We start from the raw sequence: 9,629 nt of genomic DNA, 5'->3' as shown, positions 1-9,629 counted from the left end.
TCTTTATAGTCCAACTCTCACATACATACATGACCACTGGAAAAACCATAACCTTGACTAGAAGGACCTTTGATGACAAAGTAATGTCTCTGTTTTTTAATATGCTATCTAGCTTGGTCATAACTTTCCTTCCAAGGAGTAAGTGTCTTTTAATTTCATGGCTGCAATCACCATCTGCAGAGATTGTGGAGTCAAAAAAAAAAAAAAAATAAAGTCTGACACTGTTTCCACTGTTTTCCCATCTATTTGCCATGAAGTGATGGGACTGGATGTCATGATCTTCGTTTTCTGAATGTTGAGCTTTAAGCCAACTTTTTCACTCTCCTCTTTCACTTTCACCAAGAGGCTCTTTAGTTCCTCTTCACTTTCTGCCATCACTTTTCTGTCATCTGCATATCTGAGGTATTGATATTTCTCCTGGCAATCTTGATTCCAGCTTGTGCTTCATCCAGCCCAGCATTTCTCATGATGTACTCTGCATAGAAGTTAAATAAGCAGGGTGACAATATACAGCCTTGATGTACTCCTTTTCCTATTTGTAACCAGTCTGTTGTTCCATGTCCAGTTCTAACTGTTGCTTCCTGACCTGCATATAGGTTTCTCAAGAGGCAGGTCAGGTGGTCTGGTATTCCCATCTCTTGAAGAATTTTGCACAGTTTATTGTGATCCACACAGTCAAAGGCTTTGGCATAGTCAATAAAGCAGAAATAAATGTTTTTCTGGAACTCTCTTGCTTTTTCCATGATCCAGCAGATGTTGGCAATTTGGTCTCTGGTTCCTCTGCCTTTTCTAAAACCAGCTTGAACATCTGGAAGTTCATGGTTCACATATTGCTGAAGCCTGGCTTGGAGAATTTTGAGCATTACTTTGCTAGCATGTGAGATGAGTGCAATTGTGTGGTAGTTTGAGCATTCTTTGGCATTGCTTTTCTTTGGGAATGGAATGAAAACTGACCTTTTCCAGTCCTGTGGCCACTGCTGAGTTTTCCAAATTTGCTGGCATATTGAGTGCAGCACTTTCACAGGATCATCTTTCAGGATTTGGAATAGCTCAACTGGTCCATCACCTCCACTAGCTTTTATTTAAATGATTATCTTTAGAGTGGTGAATTGTGGATCTGAATTTATTTATTTATTTTTTTATTGCACATCACTCCTTTATTTTATACTGATCTGGAAAAAAGATATTTTTAGTACAGTTATGCTCAAATGAGTACTGGGCCCAAATGCTGGGCCAAGCAACTGGAACATGATTCAGAAGTCAGGCACAGTGAGAGACACACTTGGACATGATCAAGAGGCATTCCGCTGCAACAAAACAGTAAGGCAGGGGAGGGATTCTAAAACACAGCAGGATGAACTCCTACACCTTAGACGCCAGGAGCTTATCCCATGATGGTGTAAGGAATGACTTATTTGCTGATGACCACATGTGGGAATTTTTCAACCGCCACTAAAAACCCCAGAAGGGTTTTTGTTGTTGTTGTTTTATATTTATAATTTTTTTTTTTTAAGTAGATGCAACACAAAAACATTCAGGATTGATCCAGCCTTTTAGAGTCAGGGAGGAATATTTGATTGAGTCACCATACAGGTTACATTCATCTTCCACTGGAATGACTAGAGCCCCGAGTCACCTAACAACTGTGCCTGGCTGGCCTCTGGGGACACGAACAGGCTCTTACTTCTCCTCATTGGTCATACCTCAGCATGGTTTTCTCCCTGTCCCCTACTCAAGCAGCTCCTTAGTAATAAACCACCATCAAACCCCCCAGTGATGACCTCTCAACACTTCTGGATAAGTCTTCCCTCGGCTTGGACTGAGGACCATGCCCCAGACGTGCCATTCTGACTAGACTGTATGAAGGGAGTGGGTGCAAGAGATAAAATGGCTAATGTGGAATTGGGAGCCACTGGTCCCCACCTGCAGCTACAACTTACGATGCCTACAGATGTGATCAGTGGGACATGTGCCAGGGAGAGGTGCAGAGGAATAGGGTGGGGCCAGGGCAGGGGAGGAGGGTAATCCTTGGGAAAGTAATCTGCTGCTTGCTCTCACTTCTTGGCCTTGCCCTGGGCAGCCACAGCCTCCATGGCTTTATGCACGGTCTCCTCATCCCCCAGGAACTGCACGGGCTTGATGGGCTTCAAGTTCTTGTCCAACTCATAGACCATGGGAATGCCAGTCGGCAGGTTCAGCTCCATGATAGCTTCTTCAGAGAGACCTTCCAGATGCTTGACGATGCCCCGAAGGCTGTTGCCATGGGTTGCAATTAGTACCCGTTTCCCCTCCTTGATCTGGGGGACAATTTCTTCATTCCAAAAGGGCAGAGCTCTGGCAATTGTGTCCTTCAGACTCTCACAGGAGGGCAGCTAGTCTTCAGTGAGGTCTGCGTACCTGCGATCCTTACTGATGTTGCTGTAGAAGGGATGGTCGGGCTCCATGGGAGGCGGCGGGACATCATAGGAGTGCCTCCAGATCTTTACCTGGGCCTCACCATGCTTGGCAGCAGTTTCTGCCTTATTGAGGCCAGTCAGACCCCCATAGTGTCACTCATTAAGGCGCCAAGTCCTCACCACTGGCAGCCACATTTGGTCGATAGCATCCAGCACTGTCCAGAGGGTCCTGATTGCTCTCTTCTGCACTGAGGTGAAGCAGATGTCAAACTCATAGCCAGCATCTCTCAGCGCCTGCCCGCCTCGCTTCGCCTCCTCGTGCCTGGCTGGGCTCAGGTCCGCGTCGTACCAGCCGCTGCAATGGTTCTCCAGGTTCCATGTGCTCTCACCGTGCCGGATCATCACCAGCTTGTAGGCGGCCATGGCTGCAGTTCGGGATGTGGCGCAGACTGGATCCGAATTTAATATGTTTCTCATGATGACACATTCTACTAGACTGACAAATAGCTGGGATGCAAAGAGCTGACTCACTGGAAAAGACCCCGATACTGGGAAAGATTGAGGGCAGGAGGAGAAGGGGGCTACTGAAGATGAGATGGATGGCATCACTGATTCAATGGACATGAATTTGAACAGACTCCATGAGACAGTGAAAGACAGGGAACCCTGGTGTGCTGCGGTTTATGGGGTTGAAAAGAGTCAGACATGAGTAGCTACTGAAGTACAACAAACGAACCAACATAAAAACCAAAGTGTATCAACTGTAATATTTGAAATAGTCACATTTTATAAGGTAATCTTATAAAGAAAATGCAGTGAATTTTCATATTCCCAACAAATTGGGGAATTTTGTTCTAATAAATCTTAACTTCCTCCCATCCATCTTTCATGGCTTACCTGTTTGGAACTACTGTTAGTTGAATTTTGGATTTTCTGAAATAAATCTCTGTGTTGTTCTTCTTTTTTCCTAATGTTTTATTTTTCAGTTTTTAAGTTTGGCAATTGTATTTTTAATTTCTAAAAACTAAATTTTTTTCCTCTGGCAGTTTCTATTTTCATGAATTAAGCTCTCAAATCTCTTTGAGCATAATAATTAAAGATGCATTTTGTTTCCTGTTTTTTGAATTATTTATATTTATTTTGCTCTGTTAAAGAAAACGTTTTTAAAAATGTTAGGTAATGTTTCATAGGTTTTAAAAATGTAGATTCTGGGAGCCAGACTTCTGGCTTTCAAGCTCAGCTCTATCACTTATTAACTCTGGCTTTTGAAATTGTGTAATTCAGACTGGAACTGAACCCATTGTCTTTTAACTGAGATCACACTTCTGGTCTCAGGACTTACTGAAGTTCAGGTTCTTGATGTTTCATAGCAGAAATAACTCGTTGAGAGACAAAGTGATTGGTAAGAAGTGGACTTATTTAAAGAGAAACACACTCCACAGACAGAGTGTGGGCCATCTCAGAAGGCACCAAGGTATGGGGTTGTCAGTTTTTATAGGAATGGGTAATTTCATAGGCTAATGAGTAGGAGGAGTATTTCAGCTATTGGGGGGAACAGATGGGGATTTCTAGAAATTGGGCTACTGCCCACTTTTTGACCTTTATGGTCATCCTTGGAACAGTGATGGCACCTGTGGGTGTGTCATTTAGCTTGAAGTGTTACAGTGAGTGTATACTGAGGCTCAAGTTCTGGTGGACATCAATTCATCTGTCATCTTGAACTTATTTAGGTCTAATCAGTTTATACTGTGTCCTTGGGCTATGCCATTCCTTTAAAGGCTGTGCCTGGTCCTTTCTCTCCTGTTTCACTTTGGACAAGTGATTAAGCTTTTAATGTGACTGAGTTTCCTCAGTTGTAAAATGGGGATTCTAATAGCACCTGCTTGACAGAGATTTTATTTCTAAAAGGATTACATAAATAAATGAAGAATGTAAAGACATTGAATGGTTTCTGTTACACAGCTCAGTTCAGTCATTCAGTCGTGTCTGACTCTTTGCGACCCCATGGACTGCTCCACTCCCAGAGCTTGCTCAAACTCATGTCCATTGAGTTGATGATGCCATCCAACCATCTCATCCTCTGTTGTCCCCTTCTCCTCCAGTCTTCAATCTTTCCCAGCATCAGGGTCTTTTCCAATGAGTTAGATCTTCGCATTAGGTGGCCAAGTTTTGGAGTTTCAGCTTCAGCATCAGTCCTTCCAATGAATGTTCAGGACTGGTTTCCTTTAGGATGGACTGGTTTAATCTCCTTGCAGTAGTAAGTACTAATAAATTATAGCTGAAACTATTGGTCTTTCACATTAGTCTAGTAATCCGTAGTTTTCCCTTGTAACTGAAAAACGAATGTCTATTTTAGACAGCCAGTGTGGATATGTGTGTTAGTCACTTAGTTGTGTCAGACTCTTTGTGACCCCATGGACGGTAGCCCACCACCAGACAGAATACTGGAGTGAGTTGCTATTCTCTTCTCCAGGGGATCTTCCTGACCCAGGGATCAAACCCAGGTCTCCTGCATTGCAGGTCTTGACCATCTGAGCCACCCTGGAAGCAGATGTAGGGAGTTATAATACAGCTAGGTTAGTTCCACCAGGGCTTCTCCCCCAAGTGGGAAAACTACTCAGGATACAAATGAAGTACTTCAGTTCAATGGACAGACTTCACTTTACTGCAGGGACATGTGCAGGGAGAAAGCCAAAGATTCTCTGGGCTCTGCGAGGCTGGAGCAAGGAGTTTTATCCTCCTCATCCACACTGGAAGTCTGAGCTTTCAACGGGAAGCTTGTTCACTTTTTTTCTGGATAAAACCCTACACTGTTTTGCCTGAAGGTAAATGCTGGGCTGCAATTCCAGTTTTTCTGCCTGCAGTGGGGATGAAGAAGCCGAGTGGGAGAGCTGGAGCTAGCTGTAGATGGAAGTCCTTTTTAATACCCCTGTTTTAGCTTCCTTTCTCATTCCCAATCTCCATGCTGTCAGCTTGGAGCCCACAGTTCCACAGTCAAGAAGACTGGCAGCCACCAAGCTCCCCCAGGGTACTGTCTGGAATGTGGATTCCCCCTTTGTTTCTCTGGTTTTTCTGGTCAGCAGCTTTCAGCTGCTCCTACTCTCCAGGAATTTGTTGAAATCTCCTATCTGCTAATGACTACACCCACTCCCTCCTTCCCTTTATTGTTATTGGTTTACCCTCTTTTCCACTTTCTTAGAGTCTTTTCAGCGTGGTCCCGGGGCAAGGGTCTTGACTCCGGAGACACAGACTTTGTACCTTGAAGAAAACATTGATTGCCCTATTCCCCCAACCCCTCTTATATAATTTTCATTAACTTACAATTTTATAACAAAATATATATTATTATTGTTTCAATTTTACACATGAAAGTTTTAAAAGGACCAGAACACACCATGCTAGAGTGATAGCACTCAGGTTCAAGTCTTTCTTAAAAAAAAAAAAAAAACCCTAACCCCTTCTAAAATCCAAGAATGAGGACCCAATGTGAGGATAAGCATTATGACTACTAAATATAAGCATCTCGGAAAAAATAAAATATTAATCCTATAGATTTTGATGCTGTGTAAACCAATTATTTCAAAATTAAAAACAAATTAACTATGGACTTTTTACCTTTTTCTTTTTATTAATTTTTACTGGAGTATAGTTGCTTTACAATGTTGTGTTAGTTTCTGCTGTACAGCAAAGTGAATTAGCTATACATATACATATATCCAGTCTGTTGTTCCACGTCCAGTTCAAACTGTTGCTTCCTGGCCTGCATATAGGTTTCTCAAGAGCCAGGTCAGGTGGTCTGGTATGCCCATCTCTTGAAGAATCTTCCACAGTTTATTGTGATCCACACAGTCAAAGGCTTTGGCATAGTCAATAAAGCAGAAATAAATGTTTTTCTGGAACTCTCTTGCTTTTTCCATGATCCAGCAGATGTTGGCAATTTGATCTCTGGTTCCTCTGCCTTTTCCAAAACCGTCTTGAACATCTGGAAGTTTACAGTTCACGTATTGCTGAAGCCTGGCTTGGAGAATTTTGAGCATTACTTTAATAGCATGTGAGATGAGTGCAATTGTGCGGTAGTTTGAGCATTCTTTGGCACTGCCTTTCTTTGGGAATGGAATGAAAACTGACCTTTTCCAGTCCTGTGGCCACTGCTGAGTTTTCCAAATTTGCTGGCATATTGAGTGCAGCACTTTCACAGCATCATCTTTCGGGATTTGAAATAGCTCAACTGGAATTCCATCACCTCCACTAGCTTTGTTCGTAGTGATGCTTTCTAAGGCCCACTTGACTTCACATTCCAGGATGTCTGGCTCTAGGTGAGTGATCACACCATTGTGATTATCTGGGTCATGAAGATCTTTTTGTACAGTTTTCCTGTGTATTCTTGCCACTTTTTCTTAATATCTTCTGCTTCTGTTAGGTCCATACCACTTCTGTCCTTTATCAAGCCCATCTTTGCATGAAATGTTCCCTTGGTATCTCTAATTTTCTTTAAAAGATCTCTAGTCTTTCCCATTCTGTTGTTTTCCTCTATTTCTTTGCATTGATCACTAAGGAAGGCTTTCTTATCTCTCCTTGCTATTCTTTGGAACTCTGCATTCAGATGCTTATATCTTTCCTTTTCTCCTTTGCTTTTCTCTTCTCTTCTTTTCACAGCTATTTGTAAGACCTCCCCAGACAGCCATTTTGCTTTTTTGCATTTCTTTTCCATGGGATGGTCTTGATCCCTGTCTCCTGTATAATGTCACAAACCTCCATCCATAGTTCATCAGGCACTCTATCTATCAGATCTAGTCCCTTAAATCTATTTCTCACTTCCACTGTATAATCATAAGGGATTTGATTTAGGTCATACCTGAATGATCTAGTGGTTTTCCCTACTTTCTTCAATTTAAGTCTGAATTTGGCAATAAGGCATTCATGATCTGAGCCACAGTCAGCTCCCGATGTTGTTTTTGCTGACAGTATAGAGCTTTTCCATCTTTGACTGCAAAGAATACAATCAATCTGATTTCGGTGTTGACCATCTGGGGAGGGCCATGTGACGAGTTCTCTCTTGTGTTGTTGGAAGAGGGTGCCTGCCATGACCAATGCATTCTCTTGGCAAAACTCTATTAGCCTTTGCCCTGTTTCATTCTGCACTCCAAGGCCAAATTTGCCTGTCACTCCAGGTGTTTCTTGACTTCCTACTTTTGCATTCCAGTCCCCTATAATGAAAAAGACATCTTTTTTGGGTGTTATTTCTAAAACGTCTTGTAGGTCTTCATAGAAACATTCAACTTCAGCTTCTTCAGTATTACTGGTTGGGGCATAGGCTTGGATTACCGTGATATTGAACGGTTTGCCTTGAAAATGAACAGAGATCATTCTGTCATTTTTGAGATTGCATCCAAATATTGCATTTCGGACTCTTTTGATGACCATGATGGCTACTCCATTTCTTCTAAGGGATTTGTGCCCACAGTAGTAGATACAATGGTCATGTGAGTTAAATTCACCCATTCCAGTCCAGTTTAGTTTGCTGATTCCAAGAATGTCGACGTTCACTCTTGCCATCTCCTGTTTGACCACTTCCAATTTACCTTGATTCATGGACCTGACATTCCAGGTTCCTATGCAGTATTGCTCTTTACAGCATAAGATCTTGCTTCTATCACCAGTCACATCCACAACTGGGCATTGTTTTTGCTTTGGCTCCATCCCTTCATTCTTTCTGGAGTTATTTCTCCGCTGATCTCCAGTAGCATATTGGGCACCTACTGACCCGGAGAGTTCCTTTTTTAGTATCCTATCATTTTGCCTTTTCATACTGTTCATGGGGTTCTCAAGGCAAGAATACTGAAGTGGTTTGCCATTCCCTTCTCTAGTGGACCACATTCTGTCAGACCTCTCTACCATGACCTGCCCATCCTGGGTGGCCCCACACGGCATGGCTTAGTTTCATCACTTCATGGGAAATAGATGGGGAAACAGGGGAAACAGTATCAGTATTTATTTTTTGGGGGCTCGAAAATCACTGCAGATGGTGATTGCAGCCATGAAATTAAAAGATGCTTACTCCTTGGAAGGAAAGTTATGACCAACCTAGATAGCATATTGAAAAGCAGAGACAATACTTTGCCAACAAAGGTCCATCTAGTCAAGGCTATGGTTTTTCCAGTAGTCATGTATGGATGTGAGAGTTGGACTGTGAAGAAAGCTGAGTGCTGAAGAATTGATGCTTTTAACTGTGGTGTTGGAGAAGACTCTTGAGAGTCCCTTGGACTGCAAGGATATCCAACCAGTCCATCCTAAAGGAGATCAGTCCTGGGTGTTCACTGGTAGGACTGATTTTGAAGCTGAAACTCCAATACTTTGGCCACCTCATGTGAAGAGTTGACTCATTGGAAAAGACCCTGATGCTGGGAGGGATTGGGGGCAGGAGGAAAAGGGGACGACAGAGGATGAGATGGCTGGATGGCATTACAGACTTGATGGACGTGAGTTTGAGTGAACCCCGGGAGTTGGTGATGGACAGGGTGGCCTGGTGTGCTGCGATTCATGGGGTCGCAAAGAGTCGGACATGACTGAGCGACTGAACTGAATTGATACATATATCCCCTATTTTTTGGATTTCCTTCCTTTATAGGTCACTGGTGTCAGAATCTGCCTGCCAAGGCAGGAGATGCAAGAGACATGGTTTTGATCCTTGGGTTGGAAAGATTCCCTGGAGGAAGAAATGGCGACCCACTCCAGTATTTTTGCCTAGAAAATCTCATGGACAAAACAGCCTGGCAGGCTATATATAGTCCATGGGGCTGCAGTCAAACAAGACTGAGCACTTGTCAGTTAGAGCATCTAGTGCAGTTCCCTGCGCTATATAATAGGTTATGGATTTTTTTTTTTTTTAAACATAGTGCTGGTGACGGTGTTTGAATTCTTTTATTTTGGAACCCAAGACTCAGATTTCTGTGATTTGGAAGGCCTGTGTCGTATATGCTTTGTTGCCCAATTTCATCTGGAGTTTATTACAGCTCAGTCAGTAGAATCAAAATCACAAGGAGATCTAGACTTTCCATTTCTTTCCAAGCCCTTCAGGTGGCAAGAGCCCACAGTTATATTTCTCCAGAAGCAAATACAGGATGATATAGAAGCAAAGGTGGCTCAGCAGTAAAGAATCCACCAGCAATACAGGAGATGGGAGTTCAATCCCTGGGTTGGGAAGATCCCTTGGAGGAGGGCACAGCAACCCAC

The 9,629-nt window shown here is 42.9% G+C and overlaps 1 pseudogene; it reads right to left on the bottom strand.

Moving 5' to 3' along the window:
- Window positions 1–1,525: 1,525 nt before the first annotated feature.
- On the bottom strand, window positions 1,526–2,862 carry LOC147361795 (phosphoglycerate mutase 1-like; annotated as a pseudogene).
- Window positions 2,863–9,629: the final 6,767 nt, after the last annotated feature.

Source organism: Bos grunniens, chromosome 12, assembly GCF_055505025.1.
Source record: "Bos grunniens cultivar Pamir isolate PY7600 chromosome 12, Bosgru_T2T1.0, whole genome shotgun sequence".
NCBI lineage: Eukaryota > Metazoa > Chordata > Mammalia > Artiodactyla > Bovidae > Bos > Bos grunniens.
Note: the sequence above shows the minus strand (reverse complement) of the source record. Positions and strands in the feature narration are given on the sequence as shown.